Here is a 22,324-nt window from a genome sequence, read left to right on the forward strand (position 1 = left end):
CACATTCATTGATTCTGTCTGTCATGAAATATTTCTTTGTAGCATGTGATGCTGTTTGACAGCATTTTGTTCACTGCACACCTCCTTTCAATATTGCAATCAATCCTTTCAAGACCCGCCACTGCTGTATCAACTAAGTTTAGGTAATATTCTAAATCTTTTGTTGTCATTTCAACAATGTTTACAACATATTCACCAGGAGTACATTATGTCACAAGAAACCACTCTCTTTGCTCATCTATAAGGAACAACTCTCACTCATTCAGACTGAGATTGTTGCAATTCATTAACCTTTTCAGGCTCCAATTCTCATTGTAGTTCTTTTGCTATTTTCCACCTTCCCTTGCTATTTACCACTACATGTGCAGTGACCTCTCACTAAAATCTTGAAGCCCTCAAAGTCATCCATGGGAGCTGGAACCAAACCACTCCAAATCCCTCCAAATTCCTCTTAATGTCGATATTTTACCTCCTCCTATGAATCACAAATGTTCTTAATGACATCTATATAGTGTCTTCTTTCCAGAAGGTTTTCAATTTACTTTGCTGAAGTCCATCAGAGAAACCCCTGTCTAAGGCAGCTATAGCTTTATAGAATGTATTTGTTAAATTATAAGACTTGAAATTTAAAATTACTCCTTGATCCATGGGCTGCAGAACAGATGTTGTGTTAGCGGCATGGAAATAACATTATTCTTTTTGTACTTCTCCATCAGAGCTCTTGCGTGATTAAGTGCACTGTGAAGTGCAGTAATATTTCACAAACAATATTTTTTTCTAAGCAGTAGGTCTCAAAACTGAGCTTCAAATATTCACTAAACCATACTGTTAAACAGATATACTCTATACAGGTTTTGTTGTTTAATTTAGAGCGCACAGAGAGAGTAGATCTAGCATAATTCTTAAAGACCTTAGAATTTTCAGAATGATAAATGAACATTGATTTTGGCCTAAAGCCATCAGCCGCATTAGCCCATAACAAGAGAATTAGCCTGTCCTTTGAAGCTTTGAAGTCTTGAAGCCAGACATTGATTTCTCCTCTCTAGCTATGAAAGCATTAGCTGGCATTTTCCAATAAAAGCCTGTTTCATCTACATTGAAAAATCTATTGTTTAGTCTGGCCACTGTCATAAAAAATCTTAGTGAGATCTTCTATGTAACTTATTGCATCTTCTATAGTAACGCTTGCTGCTTCACCTTGCATTTTTATATTAGGGACTGGCTTCTTTCTTTAATCTTTTTTTTGTTTGTTTGTTTCTTTTGAGACAGAGTCTCACTCTCTCACCCAGACTGGAGTACAGTGGTGTGATCTCGGCTCACTGCAACCTTTGCTTCCTGGTTTCAAGCGATTCTCCCGCCTCAGCCTCCTGAGAATCTGGGATTACAGGCGAGTGCCAACACACCTGGCTATGTCTTTATATTTTTTAGTAGAGACGGGGTTTCACCATATTAGCCAGGCTGGTCTCGAACTCCTGACATCTAGTGACCCACCCTCCTCAGCCTCCCAAAGTGCTGGGATTACAGGTATGAGCCACTGTGCCCAGGCTTCCTTTTTTAAATTTTAAGAACCAACTTTTACTAGCTTCAAACTTTTCTTCTGCAGCTTTCTCACCTCTCTAAACCTTCACACAATTGAAGAGAGTTAGGGGACTGCTCTGCATTAAGTTTTGGCTTAAGCAAATGTTGTGGCTGGTTTGCGCTTCTATCTAGAACTTTCTCCATATCAACACTAAAGCAGTTTCACATTCTTATCATTGGTGTGTTCACTGGAGCATCACTTTTACTTTCCTTTGGGAACTTTTCCTTTGCATTCACAATTGGCTGTGTGGTGCTAGAAACCTACCTTTTAGCTTCTCTGGGCTTTCAACATGCCTTCCTTACTAAGTTTAGTTATACCTAACATTTGCTTTAAAGCAAGAGAGGTGAGACTCTCACTTAAACACTTAGAGGCCATTGTAAGGTTATTAATTGACCTGATTTCAATATTACTGTGCCTTAGGAAATAGGAAGGCCTGAGGAGGGAGAGACAGATGGAGGAAAGCTAGCCCGTGGAGCAGTCAGAACACACACAAAACTTATCAATTATGTGTTTCTTCCTATATGGATTTGGTTTGTGGTGCCCCAAAACCATGACAATAGTAACATCAAATATCACTCTTCTCAGATCACTATAAGAAATATAATAATAATGAAAAGTTTGAAATATTACGAGAATTACCAAAAGGTGACAGAGACATGAAATCATCACCTGCTGTTGAAAAAAAAAATGGTGCCAAAAGACTTGCTTGACACAATATTGCCACAGCCTTCCAATTGTAAAACAAATACAATATCTGAAAAGTACAATAAAGTGAAGCACATTAAAATGAGGTACGCCTCTCCGGGCGCTGTGGCTCACGCCTGTAATCCCAGCACTTTGGGAGGCCGAGGCAGGCGGATCACAAGGTCAGGAGATCGAGACCATCCTGGCTAACACAGTGAAACACCGTCTCTACTAAAAATACAAAAAATTAGCCAGGTGTGGTGGCGGGCGCCTGTAGTCCCAGCTACTTGGAGGCTGAGGCAGGAGAATGGTGTGAACCCAGGAGGCAGAGCTTGTAGTAAGCCGAGATGGCGCCACTGCACTCCAGCCTGGGTGACAGAGCGAGACTCCGTCTCAAAAAAATAAAATAAAATAAATACATAAATAAATAAAATGAGGTACGCCTGCAGATTAAGTGAAATGGATCTGTGACTGATTGGTTATATTTTTTAATAATATGCAAAATGAATACAATATGCAAAATATGTCTACCTTTAGGTCATGAGTTGAGATGAATATTTTCACAATAAATATTTCTGTAATTTTGATTGCTATACATAGAATGTGGCATTACATAATACAAGAGTAGATTGTGTAACAAAATCAATATCTCATTTTCATGATGTTCTAACATTATTGTGGTCACTCAGTTTATTTGGTATGAATAATATAACATTTGCTACTCCATGTGTTTTAGAATTTATCACTGCCTTTAAAAACTGACCACCAGGATAGTTTTATTTACTCCAAATTACTTCCAATACAAAATATATGTTTCTACATAAAGAGATATAAGCTTTTCTAATTGAAAGAGGTGAAAAATATATTATTTTAAAGTAGTTACAGAAATCAGAAAGTCCAAAAATTCTCCAGCTCTATCAGCTAGAGCAACAGCTTTATAAACTGCTAAATAAAAAGGGCAGATTAATAAAGATGTATTCCTAGTAAAATCCTGCTTAATTATAACCAATTCCAATGTGTTTTTTAAACTTTTTTCCTCAAGGACAATTTTGCCAGAGTATATAAAGCCAGAAAGATCACTCTTTCTGCCTGTCTGCTACCCAAGTTCTTATCAGAAAATGTAACTGTAAGGAATCTCTTGCCAAGTACTCTGCATTTGAAAGTCTTACTTTATCAAAGTCAGATCCCTTAAGGTGAATGTCAGGCAAAGCTCTCGTTGTGTCTCTAGTAGGAGGAAAGCTTCTATATTTTTTTAAGAACAGTTGTATATTTCAGTGGTTATAAGGGCACTTGTGTCTGGAATCAGAATTCTACCTATATCTCATGTTATCCTTGTGATTTTAGGTAATCTGTTTCATCTATTGAAGCCCCCATTTCTCACAGGTAAGGCAAATATATTAAAGTCACCTACTATATCTAGAAATATTTTTATGATCAATTTGATATTATCTAGGTAAAATTATCAGCCCTTTGCCTGGCTTTAGTATGTATTCAATAAGGTTTTACTGTTAACTAATTGGATTTCTATATCTTGTTTCCAAAACAGATGGATTAATATATTTTTATTATCATAAAAAATTATATTTCTTGAGAAGATATTCTAAGTAAAACGTTTTATTCTTTCAAAAACAAATATTTTATTCTACCGAGCGGCAGACACAGTAAGATCTAATAAAATTTCATACAGGGAGAATAGATTATGAGTGAAAATGTCTAATATCATATTGTCTGCTGTATGACAGTTTAGAAGAGTATTTTTTTCTTCATCTTTTAAGTTTGGGGTACACGGGCAGCATGTGCAGGTTTATTATATGGGTAAATGTGTGCCATCGTGGTTTGCTGCACATATCATTCCATTGCCTAGATATTAAGCTCAACGCCCATTAGCTAGAAGAGCATTTTTTAATATTTATTAAGCCATACTCTTTTTTAATTCTCAAATATGTGGTAGTAGATCCAAAGAGATAGTAATTGAACAAGAATGGCATAAATTTCTAACCCAATATTCTCTTCTAAACCAAAGGACATTATATGTTTTAGCCACTATAACACCACAAAGCCTTTGGAATACAAAGACCTCTGGTGCGTGAAATGATTGATGATGATACTTCTGATGTTGTAATGTTGTAATCTGTCTCTTTTTCAAATGGGATGTCAAGACAATGAATAAATTTCCCAACACTAGAGAGAAAGGCTGTGGCATGAAAAGAATCAGCGGGAAGAGACTAGGTTCCTTTTCTGGGCTTGACCAAGCACACGTCCAGAATTTCTCATTTATAAAGTGTTTGTCGTAAGTTTGCTGCAATTTCATTTGGCAGCTAAACCTGATGTGAATGATGGGAGGGTATTATAGTTTTTATTCTATAGTCCTTGTAGTGAATATTCATACTGATATTTTTGATTATCATGTGCTGCCATGGACCCTATCAGAGTGTTATGCAATATGCAGTGTTTGTAATGCATCACCTTTAAAGAGTGAAAATGCTGAATTCTGAAATAATTCTCGACTTAAATTTCTAGATAAGTAATTGTGGACTCGTTTTGAGAAATGAAAATTATTTTTCTTCTCCAAACTTTTGTTTTCCCATTTTTGAATGTCACAATGTGTATGTGATTGTTCTAAATATATAAATATAAAACATATAAATATATGTTTAAATATAAATATAAAACATAAAAATATAAAACATATTTAGAACACTCACATATATGTATATTGTATATAGCATAATATATATTTAAAATATATATTAACATATGTTTAACAATTTTCTCTTACATAAAATAAATACAAGAAACAATCAGATTTTTGAAATTTAAATTGAATTTACATTGTATATACTTCTCATGTACAACATGTTTGGAAATATGTATACACCATAGAAAGGGTAAATTGTGCTTATATTTGAAATCTAAAAAAGTTGAGCTTATAGACTTTGAGAATGAAATAGTGGTTACTAGGGACTGGGAGGGTAAAGTGGGGAGATGTTGGCCAGAGGATACAAAACTTTAGTTAGATTGGGGAATAAATTCAAGAGATCTATTGCATAATATAATGACTACAGTTAAGAACAATATATTGTAGTCTTCAAAATTCCAAAGAGAGTAGATTTTAAGTGTTCTTATCATAAAAAAGTATGTAAGGAAATATATACAAATAATTTTATAATTCACAAAACACAAAGACGAATTGCTACTCAAAAATATACGTCCTTCTTTATTTTATTTTGGTTGTTATAAATAGAAATTATACATTTTAAATGTTCATTTATAGTATTTATAGTAAAGTAGAAATACTTTAATGCCCTGATAAATGCATCTTGTCACTTGTGATTAATTTACTCATGTAATTAGCCCTTTCTAAAAAGAGAATCTTGTGCCCACTGATTTATCAAAGGCTCTTTGTATTTGAGATTGAGATATTTCAAATGCTTATGATTTTGTAGATATTTTATCAATATCAATTAATTTTTGTTATCATTTTAATATGTTTGAATGCACATATTTACTGCAAGTATTTTAAAAGATACTTTTAAAAGATGCATGTATTTCATCTTTAAGGTTACCTCTTAGAATTCCTAAACAAACTGCAGTTATATATCAGCAATACATTTTTTCTTTTATATGGTAACAAGTGTAAATTTTAGCCATTTTAACTTTCTTATGATTTGCTCCTGTAAAAAATGTGAAGTGACAGAATTATATTTTTTCCCAAATAATTAATTTCCAAGGAGTCTTTACATTTAGAGTATGGTTTATTTTACTAAATCTCTATATTTATTAAATTAGGACAGACAATGCTAATAAGTCTTCAGCTTGAGTGCCAATTTTAATCAGAAGGCAATGGCTGTGAATAAGAAGTATGATGAAAGCAATTGGAGTTCATGTTAGGACTTAGAAGGAAGACATGCCAAGATGGATTATCCAAATTTTTCATTGATGAAGAAGAGAAAATTGCTGGCACATTTACCTATATTTGACTATATGAGTTCAAGGATTTTATTTCTGTTTATTTTTCCTGAACCTCTGATTAATTTCAAATCTCATGCCAGTGGTACCATACTGATTGTTAAATGTTTCTATTTTATGTTACTATTACTAAATTTATTTTACTATTACTAAATTTATTTCACCATTCTGCCCTTTTTCTCAACATTTCATTTCAGTTCTCACATTTTATACTTTTAATTAAACTTTAGAATGATAAAATTTATAATAAACAATTTGATTGAAATTTTTTTTTCTTGAGATGGATTTCACTTTTGTCACCCAGGCTGGAGTGCAATGGCGCAATCTCAGCTCACTGCAACTTCTGCCTCCCGGGTTCAAGCGATTCTCCTGCCTCAGCCTCCCGAGCAACTGGGATTACAGGCATGCACCACCATGCCCAGCTAATTTTGTTTTTTTTTAAAAGTAGAGATGAGGTTGCACCATGTTGGCCAGGCTGGTCTCAAACTCATGACCTAGGGTGATCTCCCTGTCTCGGCCTCCCAAGGGGCTGGGATTACAGGCGTGAGCCACAATGCCTGACAGAAATGTCTTTAAATATATAAATTAATTCACAGAAAACTGACATCCATACAAGGTTTAGTATACAAATATTCATTTTGTCTTTCAGGAAATATTGATAGGTGCTTTACAAATGTTATTAATTTTATTCCATATTTTGTTCTTCCTATAATAAATAAGATTTTATTATTATCTTTTTATCTAATTAACATAAAGAAGTTATTTTTAAAATTTTTCCCACTAATGTTTATAGGAAATCTACAAAATCTTTTGTTTCTTCATTTTAAATTCTAGTCGGTTTTCTAAGTACTTCATATTTTGGTTGACTATATTTGTTCTTCTAGGTAAATAATTAGATTTCTTGTCAAATGCCACTTTGTCATTTTCTGTTCTATAGCTACTTATTTTATTTTGTTTCATATACCCGATAAAGGAAGTAAAACTTCCCTAATTATATTTGTTAATTAGATAACAATAATAGTAGACACACTACGTTCACCCTGACTTAAATTGAAAAGACTGAAATGACCTATGGCAAAATACATTAAGCTTAATGGCATAATATTTTATTTTACTAAAAAATTTTAATAGAGAAAGTTTAGTAGACTCTGTCAATAGAGTGTCAGGATTATACATCATGATACTATTTCTTTCCCGTTTAGCTTACTATCTTAGTGTTCTTGCTACAACTACTACTCTTTTTTTTTATTATACTTTAAGTTTTAGGGTACATGTGCACAATGTGCAGGTTTGTTACATATGTATACATGTGCCATGTTGGTGTGCTGCACCCATCAACTCATCATTTACATTAGGTATATCTCCTAATGCTATCCCTAACCCCTCCCCCCACCCCATGACAGGCCCCAGTGTGTGATGTTCCCCACCCTGTGTCCAAGTGTTCTCATTGTTCAATGCCCACCTATGAGTGAGAACATGTGGTGTTCGCTTTTCTGTCCTTGCGATAGTTTGCTCAGAATGATGGTTTCCAGCTTCATCCAGGTCCCTACAAAGGACATGAACTCATCTTTCTTTATGGCTATGTAGTATTCCATGGTGTATATGTGCCACATTTTCTCAATCCAGTCTATCATTGATGGACACTTGGGTTGGTTCCAAGTCTTTGCTATTGTGAATAGTGCCTCAATAAATATACGTGTGCATGTGTCTTCATAGTAGCATGATTTATAATCCTTTGGTTATATGCCCAGTAATGAGATGGCTGGGTCAAATGGTATTTCTAGTTCTAGATCCTTGAGGAATGGCCACATTATCTTCCACAATGGTTGAACTAGTTTGCAGTCGCACCAACAGTGTAAAAGTGTTCCTATTTCTCCACATCCTCTCCAGCACCTGTTGTTTCCTGACTTTTCAATGATTGCCATTCTAACTGGTGTGAGATGGTATCTCATTGTGGTTTTGATTTGCACTTCTCTGATGGCTAATGATGATGAGCATTTTTACATGTGTCTGTTGGCTGTATAAATGTCTTCTTTTGAAAGTGTCTGTTCATATCCTTTGCCCACTTTACTTTTTGATAGGGTTGTTGGATTTTTTCTTGTAAATTTAAGTTCTTTGTAGATTCTGGATATTAGCCCTTTGTCAGATGGGTAGACTGCAAAAATTTTCTCCCATTCTGTAGGTTGCCTGTTCACTCTGGTGGTAGTTTCTTTTGCTGTGCAGAAGATCTTTAGTTTAATTAGATCCCATTTGTCAATTTTGGCCATTGCTTTTGGTGTTTTAGTCATGAAGTCCTTGCCCATGCCTATGTTCTGAATGGTACTGCCTAGGTTTTCTTCTAGGGTTTTTATGGTTTTAGGTCGAACATTTAAGTCTTTAATCCATCTTGAATTAATTTTTATAAGGTATAAGGAAGGGGCTCCTCCCTAATTCATTTTATGAGGCCAACATCATCCCGATACCAAAGCCTGGCAGAGACAAAACAAAAAAAGAGAATTTTAGACCAATATCCCTGATGAACATCGATGCAAAAATCCTCAATAAAATACTGGCAAACTGAATCCAGCAGCACATCAAAAAGCTTATCCACCATGATCAAGTGGGCTTCATCCCTGGGATGCAAGGCTGGCTCAACATAAGTAAATCAATAAATGGAATCCAGCATATAAACAGAACCAATGACAAGAACCACATGATTATCTCAGTAGATGCAGAAAAGGTCTTCAACAAAATTCAACAACGCTTCATGCTAAAAACTCTCAATAAACTAGGTATTGAGGGAAGTATCTCAAAATAGCAAGAGCTATTTATGACAAACCCACAGCCAATATCAAAGTGAATGGGCAAAAACTGGAAGCATTCCCTTTGAAAACTGGCAAAAGATAGGGATGCTCTCTCTCACCACTCTTATTCAATACAGTTTGGAAGTTCTGGCCAGGGCAATCGGGCAAGACAAAGAAATAAATGGTATTCAGTTAGGAAAAGAGGAAGTCAAATTGTCCCTCTTTGCAGATGACATGGTTGTATATTTAGAAAACCCCATCTTCTCAGCGCAACACCTCCTTAAGCTGAGCTTCAGCAAAGTCAACGTGCAAAAATCACAAGCATTCCTATACACCAATAACAGACAAACAGAGAGCCAAATCATGAGTGAACTCCCATTCACAATTGCTCCAAAGATAATAAAATACCTAGGAATCCAACTTACAAGGGATGTGAAGCACCTCTTCAAGGAGAACTACAAACCACTGATCAACGAAATAAAACAGGACACAAACAAATGGAAGAACATTTCATGTTCATGGATAGGAAAGAATCAATATTGTGAAAATGGCCATACTCCCCAAGGTAATTTATAGATTCAATGCCATCCCCATCAAGCTACCAATGAGTTTCTTCACAGAATTGGAAAAAACTACTTTAAAGTTCATATGGAACCAAAAAAAGAGCCCACATTGCCAGTGCAATCCTAAGCCAAAAGAACAAAGCTGGAGGCATCACGCTACTTGACTTCAAACTATACTACAAGGCTACAGTAACCAAAACAGCATGGTACTGGTACCAAAACAGAGATATAGACCAATGGAACAGAATAGAGCCCTCGGAAATAATACCGCACATCTACAACCATCTGATCTTTGACAAACCTGACAAAAACAAGAAATGGGGAAAGGATTCCCCATTTAATAAATGGTGCTGGGAAAACTGACCATATGTAGAAAACAACTACTCTTGAAACATACAAAAAAGTGGTCATGTAGTGAAGGTAAATAAATACACATGCACACAAGCACACATATACACACATGCACGCATGCACACACACACACACACACACACATACACACACACACAGAGTTCTGCTTTTATATTGGCCTAATCTTCCTGCCATGCTCTGTCAGAGTTAAAACAGTATGTGTTCCATATCTCTTCAGAGGAACTGAACATTGTCTGAAATTCAATTCTCTAAATTGAATGGTGGCCATAGATTTTTGAAGGGTTCAAGTAAGGTTAAAATTTGGAAGTTATTGGAGTTTTCTAACTGTTAGATGCAATACTGTAATTTTCTGTGTCTGAAGTAAAAGCAAAATTTCACACATTATGATATGTTATATTTAATTATAATTTACTACAAAATGTTATCTAATGTTATCAGGAATTTTTCTTTACCTATGGTCAAATTTTCTCTCTCTCTCTCTGTCTCTCTCTCTCTCCCTTTCTCTCTCTCTCTGTATATATATATATATATACATGTATATAAATATATTTGTATATATACATGTATATAAAAAATAAAAACCAATACTGTATTATATACAATATATGTAAAAAATCAAAACCAAAACTGTATTTTTTATATATATAATATCTATATCTATATCTATCTATCTATATCTATAGAGAGAGAGAGAGAAAATTTTCCTGGCTTAATTCTCCCATATTTTCAGTCCTTTTATTTGTGTTAAGACTACTTTTCTATTAGTATATGGTAAAATTTTATAATTGCTTTGTGTGTATTTATTCAATTGTTCACTCTATATATGTGTGTGAACACACATATATATGCACAATTACACAAAAGGGGAAGAAAAAGGCAGAGAAAGAGAAAAATAGAAGAGAGGGAGAGGAGAAGAGATTGGCACCACAATCCAACAATCAAGTAAACTTTTGTATGTCAGTGATCACCGTTTTTGCTTGGTTTTGTTTTGCAGAAACAAGATCTGTATGGCACGTAATTTAGTGAGTTAAACTATCAAATTGCTTTTTAAAATACATGAATACATTTAATAATGGGTAAAACTATGCCATGACTATGATTTGTAAGAGATTTCACAAAAGTTAAAGAAAAAAGCCTAACAATTAATGACAGAATTTTGGTTTGTACTTGGAACACATGAATTAAAAATAGTATAATATGGAAAAGTCCTTGATACCAGCTGTGCTCCTCAATTTCTGTATTTCAGATTTAAAAGCCAAGAAATCTTCTTTTTCCTAAGCTAATTCACATTGAGTTTATCTGATTTGCAACGAAACAGCTTCTTATTCAAGTTGCAATACAATATGTGAGCGTACTTTTGTAATTAAGAGAGCTGTGTAATTTATCACCCCAGCTGGGTATTGTGAGAATGAAAGGGCATACTATTAATAATTTGTACTTGAAAATGGCATAACCAAGGCTGTTCAGGGAAAACTGGAATGTCTGTTTACTCTATGTGTAGTCAACTTACAATGAGCTTTAATATTTGGCAATGACATATTTTGCCACCAGCTCTAACCCTGCATGTATTAAGCACAGGTATGTACAAGTTGAAGTTGTATAATTTAATAAGACTTGAATCAAATGAACTCACAAATAAAACACTTGTCTTTTCTGCTTTCTATTTCCTCTTCCACCATATTTAAAAGTCAAGTCAGTGCTATTTCGAGTAAATTCCCCTATTGCTAAAAATCAAAACCAAGACTGTAGGTATAATATTGTTCAAGTACATTCTTGCTTTGTATAGAGGTAGAATACTCCTAAGATTTCTTCCAATTCTGAGAATCCTTTAACAAATTTTACGGGGTTGGACAACAGTTACTCTGAAATCATAATAATGGAAACTAAACTATGGAGTCAATAATGTGATAATTATATGCATGACATATAATTATATGACAATATATCTTGAAAAATGAAGTAGCATCATAATGGAATACTTAAAAGTTTAGGACGGGAATGGTGGCTCACACCAGTAATCCCAGGACATTGGGAGGCTGAGGCAGGCAGATAACCTGAGGTCAAGAGTTTGAGATCAGCCTGGCCAATATGGTGAAACTTCATCTCTACTAAAAATACAAAAATTAGGTAGGCCCAGTGGCCCGCACCTCTAGTCTCAGCTACTTGGGAGGCTGAGGCAGGAAAATTGCTTGAACCCAGGAGGTGCAGGTTGCAGTCAGCTGAGATTGCACCACTGAACACCAGCTTGGGCAACAGAGCAAGACTCCATCTCAAAAAAAAAAAAAGGTTTAGGGAATCCTTTCCCCATTTCTTGTTTTTGTCAGGTTTGTCAAAGATCAGATGGTTGTAGATGTGCGGTATTATTTCTGAGGGCTCTGTTCTGTTCCATTGGTCTATATCTCTGTTTTGGTACCAGTACCATGTTGTTTTGGTTACTGTAGCCTTGTAGTATAGTTCAAAGTCAGGTAGTGTGATGCCTCCAGCTTTGTTCTTTTGGCTTAGGATTGTCTTGGCAATGTAAGCTCTTTTTTGGTTCCATATGAACTTTAAAGTAATTTTTTCCAATTCTGTGAAGAAACTCATTGGTAGCTTGATTGGGATGGCATTGAATCTATAAATTACCTTGGGGAGTATGGCCATTTTCACGATATTGATTCTTCCTATCCATGAACATGAAATGTTCTTCCATTTGTTTGTGTCCTCTTTTATTTCATTGATCAATGGTTTGTAGTTCTCCTTGAAGAGGTCCTTCACATCCCTTGTAAGTTGGATTCCTAGGTATTTTATTCTCTTTGAAGCAATTGTGAATGAGAGTTCACTCATGATTTGGCTCTCTGTTTGTCTGTTATTGGTGTACAGGAATGCCTGTGATTTTTGTACATTGATTTTGTATCCTGAGATTTTGCTGAAGTTGCTTATCAGCTTAAGGAGATGTTGGGCTGAGAAGATGGGGTTTTCTAAATATACAGTCATGTCATCTGCAAACAAGGACAATTTGATTCCCTATTTAATAAATGGTGCTGGGAAAACTGACTAGCCATATGTAGAAAGCTGAAACTGGATCCCTTCTTTACACCTTATACAAAAATTAATTCAAGATGGATTAAAGACTTAAATGTTTGACCTAAAACCATAAAAACCCTAGAAGAAAACCTAGGCAATACCATTCAGGACATAGGCGTGGGCAAGGACTTCATGACTAAAACACCAAAAGCAATGGCAGCAAAAGCCAAAATTGACAAATGAGATCTAATTAAACTAAAGAGCTTCTGCACAGCAAAAGAAACTACCATCACAGTGAACAGGCAACCTACAGAATGGGAGAAAATTTTTGCAATCTACTCATCTGACAAAGGGCTAATATCCAGAATCTACAAAGAACTTAAACAAATTTACAAGAAAAAATCAAACAATACCATTAAAAAGTGGGCAAAGGATATGAACAGATGCTTCTCAAAGAAGACATTTATACAGCCAACAGACACATGAAAAAATGCTCATCATCACTAGCCATCAGAGAAGTGCAAATCAAAACCGCAATGAGATACCATCTCACACCAGTTAGAATGGCCATCATTAAAAAGTCAGGAAACAACAGGTGCTGGAGAGGATGTGGAGAAATAGGAACACTTTTACACTGTTGGTGGGACTGTAAACTAGTTCAACCATTGTGGAGGACAATGTGATGATTCCTCAGGCATCTGGAACTAGATATACCATTTGACCTAGCCATCCCATTACTGGATATGTACCCAAAGGATTATAAATCATGCTGCTATAAAGACACATGCACACGTATGATTATTGCGACACCATTCACAATAGCAAAGACTTGAAATCTCCACCAATGATAGACTGGATTAAGAAAATGTGGTACATATACACCATGGAATACTATGCAGCCATAAAAAGGATGAGTTCATGTCCTTTGTAGGGACCTGGATGAAGCTGGGAACCATCATTCTGAGCAAACTATTGCAAGGACAGAAAAGCAAACACCACATGTTCTCACTCATAGGTGGGCATTGAACAATGAGAACACTCGGACACAGGGTGGGGAACATCACACACCGGGGCCTATCATGGGGTGGGAGGAGGGGGCAAGGATAGCATTAGGATATATACCTAATGCTAAATGACGAGTTGATGGGTGCAGCACACCAACATGGCACATGTATACATATGTAACAAACCTGCCCATTGTGCACATGTACCCTAGAACTTAAAGTATAATAAAAAATTATATTGTAAAAAGTTATGTATAACCCATTTCATCTCAGGATCACCTTGTTTTTGAACTACACAACAAATGCGATTTCTGGGTTATGTAGTAGTTCTATTTTTAGTTTTTTGAAGACCCTTCATACAGCTTACAGCAAATCGAGGGATCTGGAAGGTACTGTATTCAGTAAAATAAGCCAAGGACAGAAACACAAGATTGTATGTTCTTATTTATATGTGGGAGCTACCATATGAATGAAGCTAGTGAGTAGAATGGGGGTTACGAGAGGCTGGGAAATGGAGAAAGGATGAAAAATGAATGATCAAAAATACAATGAGATAAAAGCAATAAGTATCAATGCATGGTAGCACTGTAGGGAAACTATAGTCAACAGGAATTTATGGTATATTTATTTTAAAATATATATTTTAGAAGACAAGAGAGAGAAGACTTGAAATGTTCCTAACACAAATAGAATGATAAATATTTGAGGTGATGGAGAACCTACTTACCCAGGTTTGATCTACACGTTGTATGCATGTACCAAGATTCACATGTACCCCTTTATTGTATGCAAATATTATGCCTCAATAAAAAATAAAATAAAACAACTCTAAGCACATTATTTAAAAAAAAAAAGGTGCTGGGGAAACAATTCTCACAGTTACATATGAATGGTGCCTTGAAAGCTGCACAATTCTGTCGTCTTATTTAAGTCTTCTTAAAAATCCTACATGATGTTACTCTTGTTTCCATTTTACAGATAAGTACAATACAAAGCTTTGATGTAACCTATTCCAAGTAGTTGAGATAGTGAGAGGGGAGGCTGGTTTCAAACTTACACTTGTAAACACATTCATTCACACAACGACTATTTTTTAGAACCGCCTCTGATCAAGGCACTGATCATCATAAACACCAGGATTATGATTAAGATCTCTTGTTAGAAGTGGTTGTTGAAATATAAATATATATATATATATTTCATTCTAATATAATATCATATAATATACAAAATAGCACTGTATCTATATCACAGTTGGATATATGAACATACATATCACTTATATAATTAATTCATTGTATAGACACACCTCTCTCTATATCTCTAGATAGACTGGTAAAGATAAATATTTACATAAAAACATATTTAACTGAAATGGTGATATTTGATCCATTCAAAAAGAAATTAGAAACTAATATAAGGAAATTTCCAAATTAGGGTGGCAGTGGGAGAGAGGTTTGCATTCTTTGTCATATGAAAGTTGAGAAGGAACTGTATAGAATAAATGTGTTTGTAATTGTGTATTTGGAGCTGGGAGAGAGTGGATTGGGACATGGAAAATAATGACAGAATTTTCCGCATGGTTGGAGCACAGTGCAAAGTCTGGGATAAAGTTGGCAATACATTCAGAGTTTCAATCAAGATTAACCTGTATTGGGTTCGTGTTTTGTAGTTTGTAGTTTCCCATCCATAGCAGCCTACCTATCTAGTTATTGCTTCATTAGTGGTGAGAACCGATGCATAGATGTGCCAATATGATCTTAAACCTGAGTAAATCCATTTAGATATAAATTGGACATCATTACACTTTTTATTTTGATCACCTAAACTCTACGTCAAATTCAGAGCTCTGGAATTAGAAACCAAAAGAGTGTTCCTCATGTATAACTTAATATACAGCCATTTTTGTTCTCTTCTTCCAAGGAAGATTTTCTCCAGCAAACAATTTGTTGTTGATATACAAAAGAGATTTTTTTGAGTATATTTAATAATCTGATGCAAATAAATTATCTGTACTAAATTCTCAACTTCAATTCAAAATACAAAGATGGTATTTAAGTATTTTGAGTAGGAAGGATATAGAAATAAAAACATGTGAGAGATCTTTGGTATATTTTTTAAAATTCTGACATTAATTTAATTAATTTTACTTCACGTATGCTTTAATACACAACATTAAATAGTACTAAAACAATAAAAGTCCATCCTGTGAAATAGGCTTGTAATTAAGGGAGCAGAAAATAATACATGTAAACTTACTTGGTTTGAGTTTGAGTTCTAGGACTTGATAATGCCATTATCTGACTGTGAAATAGAATTTCAAAATTATGTATTTAGTGAGAAAAAATGTCATACTAATTATTGTTTTGCATAAATAATATACTGAAAAAATTTCTTGAAGTTTTAATTTGAACAAATCAATTACTTCTAGGTAATTAATAGTTCAAGGAAATAACTGCTAAATATTTCCACTACAATTTGCCATAGTGTTAATTTTTATGTAAATTTTAATGTATATGGTGTTTTTTCTGTAAAAATATGGAAGAACAAAGTCTTTTTGTTTCTTTATAATAATTGTAATGCAGCTTTGGTATTTTTTGAGATAGGGTAATACAAAACCTCAGGTAAATGACATTATCCTTTTCTTCCTCATAAAACTTCACAAAATCAGAATTTATTCCACATTTAAAAATGCAATAAGTTGCCTGAACTAACACACTTCCTTATCATTCATTTTGGAAAATCTTCCTGTGAAATTTATAAGGGTTTTGTTCTGCTTTTTAAGTACGTATTATTAACTTTTGTATGATCCATGCTTGAAAGCTTCTTAGCCACAATACACACTGACTGCAATTCATTTTTAAATACATTCAACGACTCATCTCATTTTTCTTTTTTAATACAAATTAGAAACAGATTATTGGCAATTTCCAATTATTGCGCTTTGTCGAATCTCTCATTGACTATAATTTGTTAAGTTCTTGCTTTAGACTTAGGCAGACAGAGTAGGGCTAGAGAAAATACACCAGTAGTTATTCCTCAGGAAAATTATGAATAAAATATGTTCTATAGATATCCAGTGGCCTGATAGCTTAAATTATTATATAGAAAAGGCTGCTTGGGTAATTTATTAAATGTTAATTTGGAAAAAACTACTAGGTGTGTAATGTATAAATTATACTGTTATAATGTTTTAAAATATTATCAATAATGTATTCAGCATTTTAAAATATATTTTTCTTGGAGATACAGAAATATCCCAATGCTTCTACAAATAGTTCTTATCATTTCTATATAAGGTGAATGATTATATTGTCTATGGTAGGCTTACCTGTCTTATTTTTTTTAATGCCACTTTAAAAAATTGAATTAGGTTCATAATGAGTGCCTTTAACAGTTTTATTGAGTGTCAAGATGGTGGGACCTTAGTAAATATATGTGAAATTGAATTGAATTGAATTGAATCGAATTGAATTATGCATGTTTTAACATTCTACCTTTCATTTTCTAGAGCAAAAATGTTAATAGTATTTTGACAGTCCAAACATTAATTAATTCAGTTATTCATTCTTCTATTATGCAATATATTCTTACAGAATCCCTATTTATCTATAGAGAAATCATAGAGAAATTTGGGGAATTGTGGAAATATACAGAATAATATTCTTACTCAAAGGGAACAAATAACTTTAAAAGAGGAAGAAAATACATAAAACATAAAAGGAAAAATGGTAACAAAAGAAAATATGCTTGAAATATTCATTTTCTGCCAGTGTATGGGCCATTGAGGATTACAGTTAATTTTAATTAAACAGAAAGACATTAGTTAAATCTGTTTTACAAAAATAATTATAGTTGACAAAAGGTAGGTACTAGTCATTTAACATTCAACAAATATTTATCAATTACCTAATGTAAATTTGTATTCTGTAGTCTATGTTACCAATTTGTTCGATTAATTCTACTTAAACAGCCAAACACAGTTTAGTGATTCTATTTACTCTACTATTAACGAAGATACTACTTCTTTTTTTCCTTTTAAGTAAATGTTCTTGGTTTAGGTTAATTTGGCTTCTTAATTATTGAAGAGATTGAGGTAATGTTTCTGCAATCTATGGATAGCATTACTCTAACGTTTAAAATTTCTATACATTTAATTTTTAAATAATCTGCAAAACATAAAATTATTGTTAGAAAATAAACTTAAATTTATATTAAGTTGGTTTATTATTTCACCTGATTTATTTTCTACCTCTGGACTCAATGTCCGAATATATATGTATATATATAAATGAAGCTAGCATCCTTGGACATTCTAATATAGTGCTGCAATTTCATTAGTGTAAGAGCATTAAAAATTCTTAGATCATCAACACATTCAGTGAATAACATAATTGGCTAATTTTTAAAGAGTCATTGGCTCCATGGACGATTTAATCTCAAATCTCAAAGTCTCTGTGGAAGTTCCTGGGCATATTGCATAAACGAATCGGTCTCTTGTTAATTTAGCTTGTAAATTTCCTTTCTCATTTTCCTTCCTTATTTTGAGATATTTCCCCTTTGAAAGTATTTAAGGCCACTTAAGACAAATGCTTCCTCTATTCTCTACTCTGTCCTCTTGTAATTGCTTTTGAACTGCACATACCAAGTCCAGTGTTTGAATCTTAGGTATTCATTAAGGACCCAAGCACGAAATAAATCCAAGCAGAAGAGAAATCGATAGAATCCAAAAAACCTAATGGTTCTAGAGACCCAGAGCGAGCCATAAGTCTAAAGGAAAAGCACCCCAAAATATAAAAAAGCGCGTCTTATCCAAGAATAGAGAAGTGTAGAGATCAAGGACATGAAAGAAGGAGAGGGCAATTGCAAATAATACTGGTTAACATGCAAATAATGTTCAGACTCTTCCAATAAACACCAGTTACCCTCTAACCATTTTCTTCCCTTCTTCTATAAAATCATCGTCATAGTAAGATTTTTAACTTACTGGACAAATCTACCAGAGACTTAATTATTGTGCAATATAATAACTTTAAAATATCTCAATAATGCTATAGTCCAATCTCATTTTCTATGGGTTACCAAGCAGTAAAAAACTTACCTAAAAACCTGTTGTTGGATTGAACCACTTCCACTTGCACGTTCCAACTATTAATTTTTAGTAGGAAAGATTGCCTAGAACAGAAAATATGAAAGAATATAAAATGCTTTAAGCCTTTAAAAAGACAGACATTACAAGTTTATATTGTTCGTGGCTACAGTTTTCATTAGGTCTTTAATTACAATATGGTTATTAAAGCCTGCAATATAAACCCCGACTTTCAGATATTACACCAAAATTATCAGATAAATAAAATAAGAGGAAAATGTGCTACATGTGTACATGAGAAGAGAAACCCAAATTTGTTTTTGAAAAAATTCTAAGAATTAGAACTCGTGATATTGGAATGAGGAAAAGCAAATGAGTGTTGATTTGCTTGTGATTTGACATAGCCTAAAGAAGGCCCATGTGGGACCCAAGAAAGGATTTGAATGCATGAAAGATTAAAAATATATTTTGTTGGGGGAAGGAGAGAAAGAGACGGAGGACAGAGAGACAGACAGAGAGTGGAGAGAGGGAGACAGAGAGAGGTCTCCTTAATTATGAAACACTACAGAATAAAATTGCTGAAATTGAAACATACCTAATTACATATGTGCTAGTGACCTAGTGACAACATTTTTCGGATGTCAGTTGCATCTAGACAATACATATATACGTACATGACAAAGCACCTCATTTATTACACTATCTAACAAGCCTCTATCTTTTTTTTTTTTTTTTTTTGAGACGATGTTTCACTCTTGCTGCCCAGGCTGGAGTGCCGTGGTGCGATCTGGGCTCACTGCAACCTCCGCCTCCCGGGTTCAAGTGATTCTCCTGCCTCAGCCTCCCGAGTAGCTGGGATTACAGGCGCCCACCACCACACTCGGCTAATTTTGTATTTTTAGTAGAGACAGGAATTCTCCATGTTGGTCAGGCTGGTCTCAAACTCTTGACCTCAAGTGATCCACCTACCTCGGCCTGCCAAAGTGCTGGGATACAGGCCTGAGCCACTGCTCCCAGACAGGCCTCTATCTTTAATGCAACACAGAGACCAAAGAAAGTAACTGAGGCAGAGTATCCGGCTACCTTATTTATAAAGCTAAATTTCTTAAACATCAAAACCTACGTCTCACTTTCTCAAATTTAGGCAATTCAGAGCCAATAAAAACATTATAGGAAAAGAGAATTAACATTAAATGTTTAATATATATTCTCTGTTACTAAGGACACTACAATCAAATTAGGGAGAGCCTCAAGGTGAATGCAGTTACCTCCCAGTGCAAAGGGGAGTCTCTTCATACATGATCCCTCCTGGATAACCTAACTCTCTCCTACCCTCATTGGTAATTGCAGTCTCAGCAGTTACGAAAATACGAAAATACGGTCTTCGCTCTTCTTTATATTGTACAACTAGATAGATGCATTTACTAAACAATGTATCTTACTTTCATCTCTTTTTATCTTACAGGAATGAAATTGTAATTTGGCTACTCTTTTGTCATTTGTTTCTTTTGCACAACATTATGTAGTGAAATGTATCTGTGTAGTTGAACATGTGACTTATTTATTTTCTATGTATTGAATTCTAGTGAGAGAATATGCCACAATTTATTTTCCATTCTTATATAGTTGGACTGTTTCTATTTCAATGCTATTACAAACTTTGTTCTGATGGCTATTCTCATATACGTATGTGCATATGTGAGAACAGTTGTTCTGTTAGATAATCACACACACACACATATGCATACACCAATCAGGGCCTTTCAGAAGTTGCAGAGGTCATGCATTTTTTGGGGTCCCAGCATACTAAAAATTAAAAAGAAAGGAAGACTTCAGAAACTCGGATGCTTCTCCATTGAGAGAGAAGGCCTAGGTTCCTTCTCCTTAAACCATGGTGGGATGTATAACTTAAGAAACAGTGTGTATTGAAAGAAATAGAAGGTGATATAAATTCCACCTTGCTAACTCTCAGGAAACACGTCTGGTAACTCTGAGCCTCTGTCTATGCTAAACCTCCAGTGCCGGCTAGATCACAACGGACAGTCTACGTAAAGGGAGAGATTCCTGAAGAGCCTCAGAGCTTTCAGGCCTGAGCTGTTTATGTCCTATCATCCCAATTACAAAATACGTAAATTTAAAAGACTTTGAGATAACTCCAATCTCAGACGTTATTATACTGCAACCTCGTGATCAACCCTGAGCCAGAATGGCCCAGATGAGACACTCTGATTCTTGACCTGCAATATTATAAAAGAGAATATGTAATTACTGTTGTTCTAAGTCACTAAATTTTAGGGTGATGCTCAACAAATACAGATAACTGATAGAGAAACGTCTAATTACTTTAAAGTTATCTTGAATATTCATTTTTAAACATTATTTTGGATATAACATCATATATTTAATCAAAGTTTAAAACTGGTATTTTCATTCTTCTTTCACACAAATCTTATGGCAATTTGATTCCATTTATTTCTGGCATACACACAAACACATACATACTCCTACATATTTATAATTTTAAGCAGCCAAAAATCAGTTCAATTGTTTTAAAATATCAATGTTAGTTAACATTTATTCATACATGAATGTTTGGTGGGGGACTAACCTTAGCCATTATTGCTTCTATTGTTGCCTATGCTAAATTCTCAACCTCTGTCTCCATATATCTCTGTCTCTTTCTTTCTCTCTGTCTGTCTCTCTGTCTCTCTTAATCTTCGGTACCCATAAAATATGTTGCCTAAAACATATACATCTTTCTTCCTCATCTGTTAACTTCTCTTTTATGTATTTCAACTTGTGTGTTTCTCTTTGTTGAATTGTGCATAATTTCTTCTCATATTTATATCACTTGATTAATTTTATCTCAACTATGATCAAACTATTGATAAAAAACATTCATCATTTCTTTATTGTATTTACAATTCTATAAGTTCTATTTGATTCTTTTTTTATATCTGCTATGACACTTTTCCGAATATTTTACAGTCTGTCAGATAGTTTTATTATTTGAAATATTCAAGGACCAGTCTGACATCTGTTTTATTGTTGTTGTTTACATTTTTGTTTTCTCACTTGTGATGCCTTTTTTCCTTTGTGCTTAGTTTTGTTATGTTGTGTTCTGTTCATTGTCATGTCCTACTGCTTGTAGGAATTCCCTAAATCATAGTTTGAAAGTGTAAAGCTGTCTTCTTAAAGAAAGAATTTGCATTTGTTTCTGCCCAACACCTGGAGCACTACAAATGCAGAATCAGATTTAAAAATCCATGAGTATGATT

This window comes from Symphalangus syndactylus, chromosome 21 (assembly GCF_028878055.3).
Source record: "Symphalangus syndactylus isolate Jambi chromosome 21, NHGRI_mSymSyn1-v2.1_pri, whole genome shotgun sequence".
Taxonomy (NCBI): Eukaryota; Metazoa; Chordata; class Mammalia; order Primates; family Hylobatidae; genus Symphalangus; species Symphalangus syndactylus.